General features: G+C 37.6%; 1 long non-coding RNA gene across 2 annotated transcripts; it reads left to right on the top strand.

The window, feature by feature from the left end:
- The first annotated feature begins 17,143 nt into the window (after positions 1–17,143).
- LOC142162778 (uncharacterized) lies at positions 17,144–19,590 on the top strand. 2 transcript variants are annotated; one of them, XR_012694170.1, is made up of 2 exons: positions 17,144–17,632; positions 19,132–19,590. It is a non-coding gene; the product is annotated as an uncharacterized LOC142162778 (long non-coding RNA). The 2 variants fall into 2 exon arrangements; XR_012694171.1 differs by having other exon boundaries at positions 19,150–19,590.
- Positions 19,591–20,051: the final 461 nt, after the last annotated feature.

Below are 20,051 nucleotides of genomic sequence, written 5' to 3' on the forward strand. Positions count from 1 at the left end.
TTCAAAACTTGCGTATTAACGTGATACTAATTTTATTGTTCATTCTAATCATTTAATTAGACGTGAGTAGGCTCTGATACCAATTGTTGGTTTATATATCATAGCGAAAGAAATCACAGTATCATATTCATGTGTGAATTAAATAATTATCACACACAGAGATTATTCGAATTAACTCTTGAAGCGTGAACAAAGTAAATCAATATCCTTCTCCAGTTCCAGAGTTGCAAGACCTCATCAAACTTCCACAGTCTTCTACCGTGTTACCCAAATAAAATCCGGAAAGAGAGAACTTCGGGTGGGCGAAATTCAAGGAAGAAAAACGTGTGGTTTTTCAGTGTAAAAAACGGCCAGCCATATACCATGTATATATAGCTACGTTTTTTAGGTTAAAACCCTTTCCAAAACCTGTTAGGTTTTCTTCTTCCACTAAGGAAAGGTTTCCTTTATTTTCTATTATTTAGGCACAGTAGGGACCACATAATTTAATTAACAAGTCTTCCTATTATGGAATTAATTTCGAAATTTGAAATTAATTTCTTCCATAATACATCACGAATTATTCCTCTAAAAATTCGTAATTGTACTCCTTAGTTCAATTTCGAAATTCTTCCATAAAACCTTATTTAACTCCCCGTGTTAAGATTCAGATACTACCCAATCAAATTAAATTATTGACAATTTAATTTATTTATTACTTCCTTTAGACTTTCATTTAACTTATTTCATGTGTCGGATACAAAATCCACCGGCTGGGTTTACACATGAAAACTTATAACCTTTCATAATGGAGTATCATCAATCTCAAAAATTTAGACATGGATTCTATCAACTAATTATTATTTCGCCAATGTATATCATTATTGTTCAACTTACCAGGTTTATTGACCCACGAAAGAATTTCACTTTTTAATAAATCAAAACAATAAATGATATACACAACTAATAATAAATATATTAAGATTAAGAATATAAGTACATTGAATGGACTAGAGAAATTATTTTATTAAGTCAGTATAAAATACCTATCTCTACTTGATCCGTTCAATACATATAAAATGTACTAGCACAAGAAGTTGGAATTAGACCATTCCCATAATCAAGATAAATTATATTTAGTTTTGTACTACAACCATTCCGATGGCTTGTCCAATTCCATCAATAGATTGTAAACATAAATTTTATGACTTATAAGAACCGATGATTTAATCTTCCGTGTATAAGCTAAACTCTATACACTAAATCATCTACTATATAACTAACAGACACAAACAAATACATGATTTATTTAAAATAAAACTTTGTTGAATTGAATAAATAAATAAATTATTATTCCATAAAAAATATTATAACAATACGCATGATTTATAGTAGGGATTTTTACCTATCTATACCATATATCAAAACTTATTATCTTCATTGTTTAAGGATTGTGTTAATTACATTTAAGCATACCAAATTACCATTTATATACCATAATTCAAATTAAGGGTATAATTATTCCTTCATTTATTGTAGGCGTGATTTTAGGACCGTATTTTCACATTATTTCGTTTACCCGCCTCTCTCTCCTCCCACCCCCCACACCCCCTACGATTTACCTTCAGTTAATTCCCCCCCCCCACCCCCGATTTACCTTCGGTTTTTCCCCCATTCTCGTACAATCTCTTCTCACCCACAATTACCATCACTTTCTTCTCCACTTAATTACCTTCAGTTGTATCCCCCACGATTTGAATTCACTTCCATCTTTGTCTTCAACTCCTAAATCATGAAAAAAACCAACACTCCAAAAAAAAAAATCATCAAAAGCTATATTAGCTGATATTCCAACCTTTGATTTGGGTGTTTTAACACCAAAATCACCACCCAAAAACCCACAATCGACGCATGCAAGTGAACAAACTACTGGTATTTCATCTCCTAGACAAATTCGTGCGGAAATGAGAAGCAAACATTTGCACGATGTTGATGCTGGTGGAGTTGATAAACTAGTCGAGAAACAACTCAAACGCAAGGGGAAAGAGTTGAGTGTAGATGACGATTTTGTAGATGATTCCCCCAAAGTTCCATCTGTGAAAAAACCCAAGGTCTCTCCTTCTTCATCAAAACCAAAAAAGAAGAAACCCTAAAAAAAAGTACCAAAATTGGTTCACCAAAAAATTTCAATAAAGGTAAACACTATTTATTTTTCCTCACTATTTTGTAGTTTGATTTTGGTTGTAAAAATCTGTTGTTCAAGTGTTAATTTAGTGTTCAAGTCTTTTTTGGCCAAATGTGGTATTGTCCTAATTTTGTAGATTATTTGCCGCAATTTTGTAGGTTTAATGGAACTGTGATTATTAGACAGTCTATAACTGTAGTTAGTTTGTAGTTGATTTGTAGTCTGATCGTTAAATTGTAGAGATGGTATTTTTCATTGCAACCTGTATTGCTGCTACATTTAACTTCATTCTAAATACAATTAATCTACATTTTGTGAGTTACTTGAAGTAACTGTTACATTCTGTAGATAATGTTTACACGTGCATTGTTCTTCTTTGATTGTTCAAGTGTATTTTGGTAAAATGTGGTGTTGTCCTAATTTTGTAGATTCTTTGTCTCAATTTTGTAGGTTAATTGGAACTGTGACTCTTAGACATAGTTATCCCAATTACCATTAGATTTCAGCATTATTGGGATTTTTGACATGATTTCGTGTAGTTGATAGGAAAAAAGACGAAGAACAGATATAATTTCGACAATTTGAGTACTGATATCGATGAAGAGCAATTTTGTATTCTACAATTTGTATTGAGCTTCAGTAGCTTGCGTTTTTTGAGAATTTTAGTTGAGTGAGAGAAGAGAGATCTCTTTCTGTTGAGGAAGGAGAGAATTACGCAACTGGTGCCTTCATCAGATCCGGTGCCTTCATCAGGAAGAGAGATCTCCTTCAGTTTCAAAATTCGAATAAAATCGTTGACAGAATCACATCAGATCTGGTGCCTTCATTTTAGGGTTTTTTTAATGGCAAAATCTACCTATTTTTGGATTGGTATATAATTTGTAGTAAAAGTGTGGACTACACGGGTAAATAACAAATTATGAACATTTTTGGTAATAAGATTTGATATATGGTATAGATAGGTAAAAATCCCAAAAATATAGCTTTATGTCGGATCCCTAGTAGGAATGCTTGTTTGCATCATGTGCATTTTGACTTTGGGGATTCAACACAGGGATTGGATCCGTCTAGGACAGGTGTACCCAAAAATAATAGACCATCCTGATGTATCCTACGTGCTATATGTTGCATTTCTTCAAGGGTGAAAGGGTTATTTGGCGGACCACTGATAGTTGAGGGAAAATGAAAAAAAGAAAAAAAAAGAGTAAAAAAGAAAGGGTGAAGTGTGAGGATAAAGCAAGTAGGGCCCAATTATGTTTTCTATCACATTTTTGTTAAGACCAAAAAGAGCTTGAAAATTTAAAAAATGATTTTGCACTTTTTCATCATTTTTCGAAAATCAGAAAATCAAAAAAAGATTAAAAAAATCCGAAAAGAGTTTACATGTTTCATCATTTTTCAAAGAAAAAGACAAAAAATATTTTTTTTTAAATTAGTTGTTTTTTTAATTCCTGCCCGTATCAAACTTGCCTGAACTACGCATACCTGATTCTCGTGTTTCGTGACGTGATACGTAGGCAACCCACATGGGGTCCAGTTTTCCTAGTTGTGATGACCCAGCCGGTCGTCTTAAGAATTTATGCCCCCCTATTAACTATTTTTCCTGAGTTTATTTCTGCTATGTTTATTTGCCGGTATGTTCGATTTTTTAGTTTCGGGGAGTTTTCGTATACTTAGTCCCTAAATGAGAGCTTAAGTGTTGGAAAGTTGACCGCACTCAGAATAGTGTGAAGACGGCCTCGAAATGAAAATCTGATGGTTCCGTTAGCTCCATTAGGTGAATTTGGGCTTAGGAGCGTGTTCGGATTGTGTTTTGGAGGTCCGTAGCTAATTTAGGCTTGAAATGCCGAAAGTTGAATTTTTGAAGTTTTCGGTCCGATAGTGAGATTATGATCCGAGGGTCGGAATGAAATTCCGGAAGATAGAGTAGCTCCGTAGTGTGGAATGTGACGTGTCCGCAAAATTTTAGGTCTTTTGGACGAGGTTTGCTAGACTTTTTGATCAAATGCGTATTTTGAGAAAGTTTAGAGCTCTTAGGCTTAAATCCTTGGTTAATTCGAGGTTTCGATGCTGTTTTAGGCATTTTAAGGATTGGTACAAGTTTGGGTAGTGTTTTGTGACTTGTTGGTGCCTTTGGTTGGGGTCCCGGGGGCCTGGGGATGAATTTAGATGGTTGACGGAAGAAATTTTGGAGTTTAAGTTGCAGCTTCAGTTGCTGGTGTTGTCATAACCGCACTTGCGAGTTGGGTTCCGCTGGTGCGGCGCCGCAGATGCGGCTCAGCGATCGCAGGAGCAGAGTTGTGGAGAAGCAGCAGGTTCCGCAGATGTGGGTAGTTAACCGCAGAAGCGGTACTGCACCTGCGAACGGGAAATCGCAGGTGCGGAAATTGGACTTTAAGTGTAAGTCGCAGATGCAACCCCTTGTTCCGCATATGCGAGACCGCAAAAGCAGTCCCAAGACCGCAGATGCGTAAACTGCTGGGCATATTATTTTAAAAGGGTTTCGCGACTTTGGGGTTTATTTCACCATTTTTATCACAACTTGGAAGATTTTGGGATGATTTGAAAGAGGGATTTCAAGAGAACTTCGTTGAGGTAAGGAATTTCGATCTAAAACTTGTTCCTATGCAATTATTTCACGGATTAGAGCTAGAAATCATAGAAATTAAGGATGAAAATTGGGGAAACTAGGGCTTAGTATTGGAGACCTTTAAGGAACGATTTGAGGTCCGATTTTGGTAATTTTGGTATCATGAACTCGTGAGAGTGTGAGGATTCTGAAAATATAAATAATACCCGCTTCCGAGACATGGGTCCGAGGGGTATTTTGGTCATTTTACATAATTTCGCGTATTAACTTAGACTTTTATTGTAGAATCAGTTACTTGAAGTGTTATTTACATTATGCAGTTGAATTGAATAGATTTGGGCCATTTGGAGTCGAGTACTCATGGCAAGAGCGTGGTTTCAGGTTGATTTTGAGCCGGTTCAAGGTAAGTGGCTTGTCTAACCTTATGCGGGGGACTTTCCCCTTAGGATTGGTATTGTGATAATTGAAATGACTTGTATGTAAGGTGACGAGTGCATACTTGTGCTAATTGTTGAAAATCTGATTTTTATTAAGTAACTTTAATTGTGTTTTCCCTTTCTATTTATTTTCTTTTCACCTTTAAACCTACTGTTAGTTAGATAAGCATGTCAAATTGACTTATTTGCTTTAACTGCCGTATTTGTATTATGTGAAGCCTGCTATGTTAGAATTGTCTGTGTACCTTGTTGTGAAGAAGAGTTTATTTGAGTATTCCTTGTGCCATTGTTGTGTGTTTTACTTTGGGACTACGGGAGGCATCCTGGGAGATCCCCTGTACGCATTTACGATTTGGGCTGAATTACGGGATACCAAGAGATCCCTAGCATATATTGAGGATACCAAGAGATCCTCGGGATACTAAGAGATCCTTATCATACATTGAGGATACCAAGAGATCCTCGGGATACCAAGAGATCCCTAGCCTATATTGAGGATACCGAGAGATCCTCGGGATACCAAGAAATCCCTAGCATACATTGAGAATACAGAGAGATCCTCGGGATACCAGTTGAACAAGGATCTATCTTATGTTAAGGAACTAGTGGCAATATTGGACAGACAGGTTAGAAAACTGAGGTCAAAGAACATTGCATCGGTAAAGGTTCAGTGGCGGGGTCAGCCGGTCAAGGAGGCGACCTAGGAGACCGAGCAGAATATGCGCAAATGTTACCTTCATCTTTTCACTACTTCAGGTATGTCTTTATGCTCATTTGAGGACGAACAAATGTTTAAGTCTAGGAGGATGTGACGACCCGGATGGTCATCTTAAGAATTTACGTCCCGATCCCCTATTAACTGCTTTTTTCGAGTTTATTTCTACTATTTGATTCACCGGGATGTTCAATTTTTGAGTTTCGGGGAGTTTTGGGACACTTAGTCCCTAAATGAGAGCTTAAGTGTTGGAAAGTTGATCGCAATCGTAATAGTATAAAGACGACATTGGAATGGAAATTTGATGGTTCTGTTAGCTCCGTTAGGTGAATTCGGGCTTAGGGGCGTGTTCGGATTGTCTTTTGGAGGTCCGTAGTTAATTTAGGTTTGAAATGTCGAAAGTTGAATTTTTGAAGTTTCTGGTCCAATAGTGAGATTTTGATCCGAGGATCGGAATGAAATTCCGGAAGTTGGAGTAGCTCCGTAGTGTGGAATGTGACGTGTGTGCAAAATATTAGGTCTTTCGGACGAGGTTTTGCTAGACTTTTTGATCGAAAGCATATTTTGAGAAAGTTTGGAGTTCTTAGGCTTAAATCCTTTGTTAATTCGAGGTTTCGATGTTCTTTTAGGTGTTTTAAGGATTGGTACAAGTTTGGGTAGTGTTTTGTGACTTGTTGGTGCCTTTGGTTGGGGTCCTGGGGGCCTCGGGATTAATTCAGATGGTTGACAGAGGAAATTTTGGAGTTTAAGTTGCAGCTTCAGCTGCTGGTGCTATCATAACCGCACATATAGAACCCGTTGCAGATTCGGCTCAGCGATCGCAGAAGCGGAGTTGTGGAGAAGCAGCAGGTTTCACAGATGCAGGTAGTTAACCGCTGAACGGTACCTCACCTGCGGATAGGAAATCACAGGTGCGGAAACTGGACTTTAAGTGTAAGTTGTAGATGCGACCCCTTTTTCCGCACATGTGGGACCGCAGAAGCGGTCCCAAGGCCGTAGATGCGTAAACTATTAGGCAGATTATTTTAAAAGAGGTTCCACAACTTTGGGGTTTATTATACCATTTTTATCACGGCTTGGGAGCTTTTGGGACGATTTGAAAGAGGGATTTCAAGGGAACTTCATTGAAGTAAGGAATTTGGACCTAAAACTCGTTCCTATGCTATTATATCACGGATATGAGCTAGAAATCATGGAAATTAAGGGTGAAAATTTGGGAAAACTAGGGCTTAGTATTGGAGACCTTTGAGTAATGATTTGAGGGACCATTTGAGGTCCGATTTTGGTAATATTGGTATGCATGAACTCGTGAGAGTTTGGGGATTCTGAGACGTGGGCCCGAGGGGCGTTTTGGTCATTTTACATAATTTCGCGTATTGGCTTAGAATTTAATTGTACAATTAGTTACTTGAAGTGTTATTTACATTATGCAATTGAATTGAATAGATTTGGGCCATTTGGAGTCGAGCACTCGTGGCAAGAGCATGGTTTCGGGTTGATTTTGAGCCGGTTTGAGGTAAGTGGATTGTCTAACCTTGTGTGGGGGACTTTCTCCTTAGGATTTGTATTGTGATAATTGAAATGGCTTGTATGTGAGGTGACGAGTGCGTACTTGTGCTAATTGTTGAAAATCCAGTTTTCATTAAGTAACTTTAATTGTGTTTTCCCTTTCTATTTATTTTATTTGCACCTTTAAACCTGTTGTTAGTTAGAGAAGCATGTCTAATTGACTTAATTACTTTATTTGCTTTAACTGCCTTATTTGTATTACGTGAAGCATGCTAGGTTAGAATTGTCTGTGTACCTTGTTATAAAGATGAGTTTATTTGAGTATTCCTTGTGCCATTGTTGTCTGTTTTACTTTGGGACTACGGGACGACATCCTGGGAGATCCCCTGTACACATTTACGATTTGGGCTGAAGTGCGGGATACCAAGAGATTCCTAGCTTATATTGAGAATACCGAGAGATCCTCGGGATACCAAGAGATCTCTATCATACATTGAGGATACCAAGAGATCCTCGGGATACCAAGATATCCGTAGCCTACATTGAGGATACCGAGAGATCCTCGGGATACCAAAAGATCTCTGGTATATATTGAGGGTACTAAGAGATCCTCGGGATACTAAGAGATCCCCGGTTATTTCCTTGTGAATGTTTTTGCCTCTATTTTCAGTTATTGAATTCCGTGTTTTCCTGTATTAAATTCTTATCGTTAATTTTCAACTGAACTGCTTATCTTATACTGTCATGTCTTATATTCTTTATTTTATCTCAGTAGGTCCCTGACCTTCCTCATCACTACCCAATCGAGGTTAGGCTTGGCACTTACTGAGTACCGTTGTGGTGTACTCATGCCCCTTTCTGCACATGTTTTTCATGTGCAGATCTAGGTACCACTACTCAGGCCTACCACCCTTGAGGGAGGCGACTGCTCTAGAGACTTCGAGGTACATCTGTCGTGTCCGCAGACCGAGAAGTCCCTTTCTATTCCACCTTTCAGTATTTAGCCCTTATGTATTTTTCTGTTCTTATTAGACATTCCGGAGTTAGAGCTATATAATATTTCTCTTAGCTCTTGATTCGTGGGTTTCCGGGTCTTGGATTTACGTATTGGTATTGAGAGTTAAACAAGGTGTATGCCGAGCTGCGCATTTTGAATATTTTTATTACTTTATTTCTGTTTTAAATTATTTTAATTCCGCAAATTTTGGTTTTTATTCCGCAAATTTAGGCTTACCTAGTCGTAGAGTCTAGGTGCCGTCAAGACAGTTCACGGAGGGCGAACTGGGGTCCTGACACTAGTGAGTTTAGGTTCTTGGCTTCGCGGGGTCTTAGCCAAATCTTGCATTTTTAGCTACATAGGTTAATTTTAGAAAAATAGTCACAATCATGTCTTGCATGTGTCTAGTATGGAATGTTATTGTCTCACATAGTGTTGGTTTCAGTTTTCTCATACAAGTGTGGATCTACTTACCGGAGTTTGAGCATGACAGATACCCCCAAGACCACTGCATTCAGGAGCTGCCTGAGGAATTTTTTTATGTTTTAGAGTCTATTGTTCATGTTTTACTTTCTAGTCCTGTATAGTAGTATTCAATCATTTAGTTGATTTTTGAGTCTGTCATAGTCTAGTTAAGTTTGTTAGTCTTTTGTTATTATTTTCTATTTTGTATTTGAAAAATGTATTATAAATCAAAAATTCAAAAAAGAAGAAGATATTTTGCGTTTTTATATTTCCGTTAGAATTTCTTTAGAAATACTACTCCTAGAAATTGAAAAAAAATCATTTGAGGTAATTTTTCCTTAAGGCAATTAATATCTAGAACTTAAAATAAAAATTTGTTTTTATATTTACTTTAGTATATTAGGACTAAAAATTCAAAAAAAAACTTTTAGTACCTTTTTAAAAAAAGTTTTCTTTAAGGTATTAATTCCAAAAAATCCAAAAAGATTTTATTTTAAGGTTCTTCTTTGCGAAATTAATGAAAAATGAATAGAAAAAAATTCTTTTATTTTCATTAAAACTTTAGGATATTGTACATAGAAGAAAAAAAACATACTTTATCTTTTGTTTATCTTTAAAGTTTCCTCCTTAGGTAATCAAAAACTGAAACCCAAAAATATTTTTTATCTTGTTTATTTCTCGTTTCGAAATCTTTCTTCAGGGATACCAAATGAAAATTCAAAATATTATTTTTGGTTTATTATTTAGATTTCCTTCCTAAAAAAAGAATCAAAAAATGTTTTTCTCTTGTAAGGTTTTTCCTTAATAATTTCCTATAGAGTTTTTGTTTCAAAAAGAAAAAAAAATATTTTCTCCATAAGCTTGAGTTTAGAATAAGTTATAGAACATTAAGCCTAGAAAATTCAAATTTTTTTTTTTGCTTCCTTTATTTCTCTTTTCTCTTCGGATTGGTCATTAAAGTAAAAAAAAGAGCAAGAAAGAAAAAGAGAACGTTAGTTTATTTAGTCTATTCTCGATTTTTCCCAACTACGCAAAGATCTGATTCATGCGGCGTCATGATACGTAGGCAACCTACATAAGGTTCGATTGAATTTTTTTTTATTATTAAAGAAAAAGAAGAAAAAGAAAAAAAAAAGAAAAAAATAAAATTATGGGATATGAGAAATGAGAGGAAAGAAAGGAGCGATAATTAGAAAAAAAAAGGCGGGAGAAAAATGAGCGAGCTAAGAAGTGCTAGAAAAAAAAGAAAAGAGAAGATTGAAATGAACAAAATTGGGATGATGCCATATGACCTTCTCACCCTCGAAGTCATTTTAGAACCGATAACTGTGGCTAGGTGCATTGCACATAAAGTGAGATTATCTTATGTTAAATGTCCTAACGCTAACGTGATGACTTCATCTTCATAGCAGAAAGGTGGTTGGTTTGTGGTTCTATAAAGTGGTAACACTTCTCTACAACATAAGGTCGAAAGGCAATGGCAGACGACAACGAAATCGAGTCGGTTGATACTGGTGCCCAAAAACAATTGGTTGAACAGGGCAATGGGTTGGTTGAAGAGGTAAGGATGTTAAACAACACATTGCGGACATGTATCAGGCTTTGATGACTGGGAAGGCACCACCCCGCCACCACCTAGCTTCTTAGATGTTATCCTTACCCAAACTCCGGCCATAGTGCCAGATGATCTCCCATACTCTCCAGATCCATCCGCTTATCACACCTTTCCCAAATACCCTAGTAGCTCCATCACTCATCCTCCAATTACCTCTCCCCAAAATTGTCCTCCTGTCATATCCACTATCCCCATGATCACAACTTCTCAACAATCTTCCCTTTATAGATCCGACAATGAACATCCACTCTAAGCCCATGATGCCCAATATTACCCCTCAGAGGTTTCCCACAAGGTTCCTGACTCATACGAGTAGAGCCCTCGGGATGAGCCTCATGTTGAAAATGAAAAGTTTAAGGAAAAGAAGGGCAAGATGAGCTATCCAGGAAGTTGAAACGTATAGAACAGTCCTTAAGGAGCATGCAAGGGATGGGAAATCAGATTAATATGTTCCCTGATGTTCATCTACCTGCGGGGTTTAAAGTGCCAAAGTTTAATTTGTATGAGGGGCGCAGAGATCCGGTAGCCCATCTGAGGGGTTATTGGAGTGAAATGAGAAGTGTTGGCGGGAAGGACGAGTTGCTGATGACGTATTTCAGTGAGAGCCTGACTGGGGAAGCTTAGGAATGGCATACACGTCAAGATGTCAGCAAGTAGGCTACATGGCATGACAAGGATCAAGATTTTGTTCGGTACTTTCAATACAATATAGGCATTACCCTAGACCGCTCATCGCAATCTAATATGGAAAAGAAACCGGAGGAAGGTTTTAAGGAGTTTTGGTTCAGATGGAACGAACAAGTTGCTCGGGACAGTCCTCCCATTGATAGAAAAGATGTCGCTGAGCCCCGCCAACGACGGGATCCAGTGGGCATTCGCGCTTAACGCTTTCAGCCGCAATTCGACCCCATGGATATCCTCGTGCTCCAAATATTTCTCCCCAATGCTACTTCTCTCCACAAATCCCCAAAGTAATAACTCACCTTCCCAGTACCCTATCCACAGTGCACCACCATATACTCCACACCCACGAGACCTACAATGGCCTGCACCATTTCTGCAAATATCTTACCCGCCTCCTCAAGCATATCAACCACCTACCTGCAAAAGGTTTCAACCGAGGCCAGAGTACAAAATGAGAAGGCAGAAGCAAAGGAAAAAGTCTTTCACTCCTATTGAAGAATCATATGCAAGTCTGTTCAAAAGGCTGAGGCAATTGGACATGTTGAAGCCGATTCAGATAAAAATGCCAAACTCTCTTCCAAAGAATTTTGATTTTTCTCAAAGGTGTGCATATTGCTCTAATGCCCCGGGGCATGACATAGAAAAGTGTTGGCATATGAAAGGAGCAGTCCAGAAGCTTATTGATGTAGGTGACATTACCGTGCAAAATCCAAATGCAGCAGATACTAGCCAAAGTCCATTGCCTGTTCATAATGAGACGCCTAGGGTGGGTATGATCTGTTTTGAACAGGAATATAAGAATTCTTCTGAGATCCTTGGAGGGCCACTTGCCGCAAAGCTTTCAGCGTTATCACTCTCGGTTCCGAAAGTTGATCTTAAGAACGAGCTGGCAAAAGGGGCCCAAAAGCAATTTGCTAAGGTCAATGTGATGGAGACTTGTGAAGGTCCTAGTACTGTTGATGCGGAACTCAATGGCTAAGATGCTGAGCTTGGTTATTGGAAAGATTCTCCTTTCTTGGTTAGCCAGGGAGGAATCTTGGTGGTCTATTCTGTTGTCATTTGTGTTGTCCAGTTTATTTTAGGGTTGTAATCCGGATATTGTCTTGTGGCTCAAACCCTTCTATCCTTTTATTTTGACTAGTTTGTTTAGTCGTAGTAGCTCATTTAGTGTTATCTAGGTTTGTTCCAGGGTTGTACCCCAGTTTATTTTGCTTATTTTGTTGTTCAAAGTCTTTCACTATCTGTCTAATACAATTTCATGTTTTCTGTTAGTTCTAGTCATTTTTGTTTAGTTCTCTTTTCCTTTTATAGTTCTTTTCTTGCTGGCTCTAGTGACATGACATGCACGCATAATTCTAGGCCCTGTCTTAAAAGTTGGTTTAATCATGAAGCAATGAATCAATTTTGAAGATGATAGAGACATTTGGGGGAAATAAGTAAAGGCAGTTTGAGATCATTTGAAGCCCGAACCATGTGAAACTGGGGCAGATAGTTTGGAAAGTTAATGGGACGACAAGAATTTGTTACAAGAGAGTGTGTCCCAACAATTTGAAGCCAGAAACTTTGAGTTCAAGTGCATCTCAAGTTACAAAATAAAGTCAAAGAAGTTTTCTCCGAATTGACGGAGGATATCGAATGTGAAAGGGGAATCACCCAACGAGGGTTCTGTACTTGACAAAGCACTAAAAAAAGTGTGGAAAGCATATCAGTGATATCAATGCCGAAGCCACAAAAAAAATATTGTGCATGATCTTCAATTTTCATTTCAAGTTGCATGTGTTGTACTTGGCATTTTCAGGGATTGGTAGGCCCTCTTTCAGTTACCCAAACACTTATACCATTCGATACTCTTTTGAGCCTATGTCTAATTTCTTTGACCTCCCCTCTTTTGGAATCAAGTTAGAGTCATGCGAAAAAAAGAGAGTTCATGACCCCATAGGTTTATTTTAGAAAAGTTTATTCCAAAAGGAAAAAAAAAAAGAAGAGAAAATAGAGATTAAAAGAAAAAGGGAAAAAGAAAAAAAAGAGAAAAGGAAGGAAAAAGAAAAAAAATAAAAAAAAAAAGAAGAAAGAAAAAGGAAAATAGTAACAAAAAGTAGTCGTGTGAACTACGTTTGACCTGATTCATGTCACCACAAGATACATAGGTAGCCTTATGGTTCGGTCATACCAAATAAAATATCTCATAATCCCACAAAGTCGAGAGTGGGAAATTCAAAAGAAAAAAAAGAAAAAAAAAGGGAAAAATATATTCAAACTCCCATGTTTTAGAAATTGGGACAGAGTTTTTAAAATGGATTCCAAAAATTGTAAATAAATTAACCCTGTTATCTTAGTTGTTTTGAGCCTTTGTGATATCCTTCCTTTCGAACCCTGTCCAAAAGCCACATTACGATCCAAAAAGACCTCCCAGATAATCTTTGAGAGTGCTGAGTTAGCCATGCCAGGAGCGTATAATTTTTTTTACTATGCTCAATGCCTTGTCATCTACAGAACTGGAGAAAAGAAGAAGATAAGAAAAAATGAGAGTCTTATCGGTGAAAACTTTCATAGGCACCATAAGGCGACGGTAAGTTGAGAGAGAGAACAAAATGAGAGAGGCTTGATGGTGAAAACCCTTTAGGCACTACAAGTCGAATAAGGATCGTGAATTAGATTGGATAATCAGAGCATTGAAGCCGAGTTTCACGGTTTAGGGGTATAACAAGAGTTGAACATCAGACTTGCTTGATAGATTAGGCCACAAGTGCATGTCATGGTCATTAGAGTTGGTATCTACATATGATAAGTTTCTACCTTGTAGTTTTGCTGTTAGGAATCATCTCTTTCCATCGTCTTTTACTCTGTTCCTTTTGTCTTGTTTACTTCCTCTTCCTGAGTCTGTTTGGTCAGAGCAAGTGAGAAATGACTTCAAAATTTGCCACCAGCTTTCTAACTGCACAAAATGGGATCTGGCTAGCACATCAAAGTGGCATAAGTTAGGAAAGAACAACATGCGCACTGAGTTGGTAACAATCAGCGTGCTTTGGGATTCATGTGAAATACAAAGGTTTGGTATATTTCAATTCATGAACAATGCAACAGATAGAGGATGTTGGGTAAACGGATCAAAGTTATTTTCTGTGATAAGGTTGACAGAGAATGTGGTTAACCAATAACAAGCAAAGTCTTCCGAGTGGAAATCAAAGTTATAATGGCAAGTGAAGGAGCAATAGACCTCAAGGCCAAGGCCAGTGGCATACATCAAGAAAGAACAACAAGCGCACTGAGTTGGTAAAAATCAACATGTTTTGGGATTCATGTGAAATACAAGGTTTCGGCAAATGTCAATTAATGAGCAAAATGCAACAGAGAGAGGATGTTGGGTTTGAAGGGATCAGTATGTATTTTCTGTGATAAGGGTGACAGAGAAAGTGATTAGTCAATAAACAAGCAAGGTCTTTCAAGTTGAAATCAAAGTTATCATGGGAAGTGAAGGAGCAATCACCCTCAAAGTGAAGGACACAAACCAACCACCATGTTTAAATTCACAAGTTTTTTTTGTTTGAAACGGGGACGCAAATTGCGTCCAAATCAAAGCTTGGAAGTTTGAATTTTTTTTCAAGTGTCGTGCCCAAATTTTGTCAGCACAAAGGCGGTTTGAGAAGGGAAAGAAAATTTGTTCGATCAATAGGAACCCTCCATGAGGAAAAGCATGGTTCAGGGGCAAAGAATTTTGTTCGTTCTGCAGAGATCAACCAGAAGAGAGCATGGCTCAGGTAAGTTCATTCTCGGCTTTTCAGGACCCTCTTGGATAATGGGATTTAGTTTTAAGTGTTGAGGACCCTCCTGGACAATGGGATGTAGTTTTAAGTTGTCAGGACCTTCCTGGATAATGGGATTCAATTTTAAGTTTTTAGAACCCTCAGAGATAATGAGTTTTAGCGTAAGTTTTACCGTTAAGAAATAGAATTTAGCTTTCAAGTTTTCACTCTTAAGATAAGATTTAATTTTCAGGACCCTCCTGGATAATGAGAGTTAGCTTTTAAATTCTTAGAGCTCTTGGGTACCATGATTCGATTAACACTTGCAGATGTTCCCAATATCAAACTGGGGAAGAAAGAATTCTTTTGTTTTGTTTGTTTTGTTATAATCAGGTTCAAAGGAAAGTAGTTCAAGTGTTGGAAATCAGGAGCCCACCTGGAGAACAAAGGGAAAGCAATTCAAGTATTGGAAATCAGGAGCCCACCTGGAGAACAAAGAGAAAACAGTTCAAGTGTTGGAAATCAAGAGCCCACCTGGAGAACAAAGGAAAAACAATTCAAGTATTGGTAATCAGGTGCCCACCTGGATAACAAAGGGAAGCAGTTCAAGTGTTGTAAATCAGGAGCCCACCTGGAGAACAAAGGAAAAGCAGCAAGGTACAAAGGAAGACAACAATTAGGAGCCCAACTGGAGAACAAAGGGAAAACAAGTCAATTTTCGAGAAAACAGTTCAAGTGTTGGAAATCAGGAGCCCACCTAGAGAACAAAGGGGAAGCAGCAATGTTCAAAGGAAGACGATTCAGGTTCTGCAATCAGGCGCCCACCTGGAAAACAAATGGAAAACAATTCAAGTTTCGGAGGAAAAGAAGACAATTCAAATGTTGGTAATCAGGCGCCCACCTGGAGAACAGAGGGAAAACAGAAATGTTCAAAAGAAGATAGTTCAAGTTCAGCAATCAGGCACCCACCTGGAAAACAAAGAGAAAACAGTTCAAGTTTCAAGGAAAAACAATGCAACAATCAGGCGCCCACCCGGAGAATAAGGAAAAGACAGTCCAAGTTTCGAAGGAAGACAGTTCGAGTATTGGCAATCAGGAACCTACGTGGAGAATAAGGGAATTCACTTCAGAATGCAATTCAAGTTAGCAACAAAAGAAACTCGCAGCAAGAATGCGAGTCAACAATCCGAGATGATCAACGGAAGTTAGTCACAATCCAGAATATAAAAAAAGGCAAGAAGTGAATCCAAATGCAGAAGTTGATGAATGAAGTGGGCTGCTCGAGACATGAATGAAGTCACAAGCATGGTATGTCCGGTTTTGATCTGAAAAGCTGAAGAAGAATGAACTAGCACCTGCAACTAGCAAGCGTCAAGGTTCAAATCCAAAGTCTGCATAAAGAACCATTCAAGACTCAAGATCAAGTTTCAGAAGACTTATAGATAGGAATCTTGTAACTAATAGTTGACAGGCTTAGTTAGTCTTTTTCATTTTTTTTTGATTTTGATGTAATAACAGAACCGTGGACCGGAAACTCAACAAAACGACACTTCGATCGGCTCTCCACCTCGGGATACTCCATCATGTCACTCACTTCTGAACTACACGTGGTCTGATTCCTTTATAGCCAAGGATACGTAGGCAGCTTAGATACCAGGGCTCAATCACATTCTCCTTTCTTTTAGTTTTGGTCTCTCCAAATAAGGGTCGGGTAAAAAAACATGTTTAGTCGTTCTTTTTCTGAAAATACATCGTGTTTCAAGTCAAAGACGGACACCTGTAGACATGTGATTTTTGACTCTCCCTAAGATTTTTCATATTTTAGCATGTAAATGTTTAGTTTAGGCCTAAAATCGCTATTTTAATTAGTGTTGACCCTTTTACCTTATTTTCTCACAAAAAAATAGTTTCATTAAGGTTTTGTAGTCATTTTTAATCTTGAAAAAAATACCAAAAAATAGGTTTGTTTTAAATGATTAGTGTTATTTTAATAGTTATTTTCTTAAGTAAGATTAAGTAGTATTTGTAATAGTTATCTTGTTTGCTATGTTATTTTTACATACGAAAAGGAGGAGGGAATAGAATTAATTTTTTTTGGACTAATTTAGTCTTGCTTGTAGCCCAACTAAACCAATCTCTTAGCCCATTAACTCAAAAGCCCAAACCTGGATACTACTTTAGTATAATATACAAGGAAAAAAAAACCCTAGAACCTAAGGTTGAGTCTTCAGCCGTTACACCCTAAAAGGTCATCTATTTCAGCACTTTAGACCCTGGAGACAAAAAGGGACATCAGTCGTATAACACCAAGAGATCCCCCCCCCCCTCCGTTCTTATTTTTCACCTCGCTAACCAAGGACCCTGGCCGTTACATCCATCAGATTTGGTCGACCAACAATACCAACCGCCACTCCCTTACCTCCATTAATCTCCATGTGAGCCGTTACTTGTATCCCACTAAACCAGCCACCAGCCGCCGCCAGAATCCGACCCCTTTGACCAGCGACGTCGCTAGCAGTAGACCCGGCAAACAAACCCACACACACTCACTGTCCCCATTTCTTTCGCTCACATCTGCTGCTAATCCGAAGTGGGAGAAAATCAAGCAGAAGCGTTGAGCATAAAAACTAGAGTTTTCCGGCGCCGTCGAGGTTCGATTTGAAATCGTTGCTCTTTGTTTCTGATTTGAGGTTGAATTTCAATTTGTTCAAAGGTCCGTTCCCTTTTTGTTAGTATCAATGATGTTTATGGCCGTGATTTAGTCACATTTCATTAAATTGTATATATCTTGTTAACTTTGTTGAGTATGAATTTTATAGTAATATTTTGTGCCTATTTGTTTTGGAGAAATTTGCTCGAATTTTGCGGGCGGATTCGTTAATTACATGAGAGTGGCAATACGAATGTTTGCTTTTGTTGTGTGCGTGATTTCATTAATAAAACTAGGAATACATTGAAGTTTATTCCTAAGGTTTTATTCTTTTAACTGTTTAAGCATAATATATGTATAGTGGCCATAGTTTTGTGATAAATTGTTTGAGGGAGAAAGATTACTGATACTTTGGTCATGAACTAAATTAATGTCCAGAATTTTTCCATGTAAGGAGGCTATTTGGTATGATTTGCATAATAAAGGTCTTTCATCTCGTGAGCTTTCATAGGAAATTCAACATATTTGACTTGCATTAGTTATAATGGTCATATTACTAGGATAGTGAAACTGTGTAAGTAATTTGAAGGAATAAGTAAAAACCAACCAAGCCTTCAAGTTTTATTCCTATGGGTTTTGCAATGTAACACTGCCTATAATCTTCATATAACCAGTTCAGGTCGGCATTTCATCGTAGTTGCGGGTACGGTTCCCGTGACATGGTTGTGATACTTAGTTTTCTTTAAAATTAGATATAAGTAGGAATATTTTAGTTGGCCTTAACGAAATACAAATCTTTTCTTTTAAAATAATTGAGGTGCGCCATACGCAAACAAATCCATAATCTATGGCCCTCATATTAATTACCTTGACTAGTATAAAAAATGTCTTGAACTTTCGTAGTTTGCTTTAGACGCGTTAATTAATTAATTGTCATAGCTAAGGGTACTGTTCCCATGACGTGGTTGTGACACCTAATTTCTAAAAATCCGGGGGTACATTTATGTGACCCGACCACAATTTATTTTTTAATAAAATAAACACGTTGTGGATCGTGGGTATGGTTCTCGTGACATGATTCGCAAACATGTAATTAATAATTAGTTGTAAAACAATTGAATTAGTTGTTTTAAAATCAAATAAATAGGCCAATATTAACAGTTGAGCGACCGTGCTAAAACCACGGAGCCCGGGAATGCCTAATACTTTCTTCCGGGTTAATAGAATTCCTTACCCGGATTTCTGTGTTTGCGGGCTGTAAAACAGAGTCAAACTTTCCTCGATTCGGGATTTTAAACCTGACTTGGGACGCCAATAAACTATCCCAAGTGGCGACTCTGAATAAGAATAAATAATCTCGTTTCGATTGACACTTAAATTGAAAAAAACTCTCTTATACCCTTGTGGGGTAGAAAAAGGAGGTGTGACACTCTTTACACTAAAAGAACACAGTTTAGGAAGAGGAAAGTGTTAGAGTATGAGATCAACTAGAACTCTTCTATGATAGAAGAGTAGCATCTGTATCCCAGTCAATCTCTAATTACTAACCCATTAAATATCAGTGTTGTTCTCTTTTATAGGCAATGCACATAAGCAGAAGTTAAAGTTAAATAGAGAGCAAAAGAGCAAGGAGATTTTGCAAGAAATTTATACGTGATTCAAGCGTGCAATCCTGAAGCTACTTGAACAAGATAGAAGAATTAGTTCCAAGTGTCTATCTTTTATTCTAGTTCAATTATAGTAGGTGATTTTACATTGTACCTTTCAGCTTTTATAGAAGCAATTGTATTAGGTACTTAGAGTGTTCAAGTTAGAGTTAACTTGAAGTTGTCGAAACAGTTGAGGTTGTGTGCCACAACGGGATTAGAGTTAATCCTAGGTTTACAAAAGAGTTTTTTTAAATGCAGTTTTTGGCTTAGTGATTTTAGTGGAAGTTTAGGAAAATCCTACTGAGTAGTAGGTCGTGATTTTTTCACCTTTTGTGCCAGGTGTTTTCAATGTAAAAATATCTGTGTTCTTTATTTTCTTTACTTATTATTCCGCAAACAGTAGTAGTTGGAACATATAGAAAAACCAGGTCTTTCTATAATCTAGTTAAGTGAAAGTTGGGTACCACACAAATCCCTCCCCCCCTTGTATGGTATTGAAGTATAAAATATCACGTTGGGTCGGTACGACCTCAAATATAGGCTGGCGCTTAGGCTCTTACGCCTTAGGTCGGTACGACCTCTAATATAGGCTGGCTCTTGGGCTCTTACGCGTTGGTCGGTACGACCTTTAATATAGGCTTTTTTCCCTCGTTAAAAACTTTTTGAAGTTTTTGTGTTTTCCTGACTCTTCGATGGTTTGATAAGAACCTCGATTGTGAGCCATTGTGTAGCGATAAATGAGCACCTCGGGAGGTTTCGCTCGATGGCTGAATTGTTTTGAATCCTATTATTTGGAGATGACATGATCAAAGTTCTTTTGCTTGTGCTGAGGG

The sequence above is a fragment of the Nicotiana tabacum genome, chromosome 8, assembly GCF_000715075.1.
Source record: "Nicotiana tabacum cultivar K326 chromosome 8, ASM71507v2, whole genome shotgun sequence".
NCBI lineage: Eukaryota > Viridiplantae > Streptophyta > Magnoliopsida > Solanales > Solanaceae > Nicotiana > Nicotiana tabacum.